The following is a 2,120-nucleotide window of genomic DNA, read 5'->3' as shown; positions in this document are numbered from 1 at the left end:
ATCAGTTAAATGACGAAACATTAGGTGTCTATTTACTTGTGACCACTCAGTGTAGATCGATTACTATTGTACAGAGTAAACCACATTGCCAGTATAAATAACATTACATGCCTTAAAGACAAGTATAACACGTACAGACAAAACCCCTTTCGTAAGGAAAATATTACATCAAAGTCAAAAGCAATACAAGGACCAAACAACTTATTTTTATGGAAAAGACGCTAAATACCTCGATAAAGTCAATGCATATCTCAAGACAAATATAGCACAAAGACTAAACCACTTTCTGATGGTAATACAAGGAAAATTATTGTATACTTTATGGTAAAGATATTACGTACCTCAAGGTCAAATACAGCAGAAGACAGAACCATTCTTATAATGAAAATGGACTATGTTGCTTATAACGCAGTACATGTCATCTGTATAACAAAATTTCACTGTATGCTTTATGGCTGAGTATAACACATAAAACGAAAACATAATTAAAGTTCGAGTACGTCATGTATTGACTTTTGTAATTTAAGCAACTCCAAATACACCGAGTTAAATAAAATATACATATAATAATATTTCTGTAATATAAACGTTATTATATTTCAATATATAAATCAAACAGAAATATTATTTTTCATGTGATTTCTAGAGGCTGTCAGAGCGACAAGAAGAAGCAATAGCATTATCATTTGGAACACTTTTTAATATTGGTATAAAAAATACTACATCACATTTCTTGAAAGATCATTTGTAAATAATAAATTTTCAGGTGCTTCCAGAATGGTATCCTTCCTGATTCTCAAGGTATAATCGGGATTTAATTAAGAACACATTACAGCAGTTGAGAGGAACATTGAAAAGTATTAACATTATTTTAATTATTGATAAGCATTTTTGAATTGCATTTATAATCAAAAGCCGCTGCTGGATCTCCCAATAATTTTGCAATAATAACATTAATTATTATTCAACGTTAATGCTAAATACACATCAACAGCTTGATTGTACGCTGGCTGACCATTTTATTAGGACCTATGTACCTTTTAAAATGTGGGCTTGACCTAAGTTGCAGATGCGATACTATTGATCATATGATGTTCTAGGTGATTACTGCCACACTATCAACGAGTGGGACCGGTATATCTGACGTAAGTCTAACCGAGATGGGAAAGGATAAAGATGTTGCAAGGTTCAACAGAGGCATGATATTGGGTGCACATTTAGCAGATGCCAAAACAGTTTCATTGATAGAGAATGGAAACGATTAATAAAAGTTCTGCTGTGAGGAGGAATTGTGGCCACAAACAAGTAAAAACAGAAAGAAGAGAAAATCAATTAGACACGATGATAAAGTCCAATTGTCATCAAATGATACTCTCAATAACAAGCAATGAGTGAAAAACAACCCATACCATCTCTAATCGCTTGCAAAGACAGTTGCAACAAATGGTCTATGGCAGTAGGAAAATACTGTATAAAGCAACAAAACTGGTCACCAATAAAAAAATACTTCGATTCGAGTGGTGTAAAGTGTGCAGACATTGGACTACAACGACTGACAGACCACGCCTTACCCTTTTTTAGCATAGGTGGGCGATGAAAGATTTAAAAACAGCCATGAGAATATCTCAAGCTTTTAGTGGTTCCTCTTGCCCGGACCTCTGATGCTAAAGTCATGGGGCATGCAGTAGGGCAAGTTTTTCTGGATACCCTTGTCCCTATAGAAGGTAGAATGAATTTCAAACGTTACCTCAACATAATGTTTGATCAAGTACATCCAATGATGCTTCAAGTGTACCCTGATGGAACATCTACTTACAAGACGAAAATGCTTCCGTTACTTGCCCAAACTATGTGTGCATGGTTTCAGAAACATGTCGAAGACTTCAAGCACCTCCCACAGATTTCCTCGGATTCCAATACAGTTAAGCACCTGCGGAATGGTCTTAAAAGATGCATTGGGCTCATGATCCCTGTTTACTTCGTTCCATAAACTGAATACAACATAATTATAGTATTTTGGCACTCGTGTATAAAGTTAAAATCATAAATAATATTCAACATTAAACTGGTACACAATTAAAAACATTTTATTTAGGCCTATCTATGGCCTTCAAAAAGCT

Source organism: Limulus polyphemus, unplaced genomic scaffold (assembly GCF_000517525.1).
Source record: "Limulus polyphemus unplaced genomic scaffold, Limulus_polyphemus-2.1.2 Scaffold6448, whole genome shotgun sequence".
Lineage (NCBI taxonomy): Eukaryota > Metazoa > Arthropoda > Merostomata > Xiphosura > Limulidae > Limulus > Limulus polyphemus.
This window is presented reverse-complemented; position numbering follows the sequence as displayed.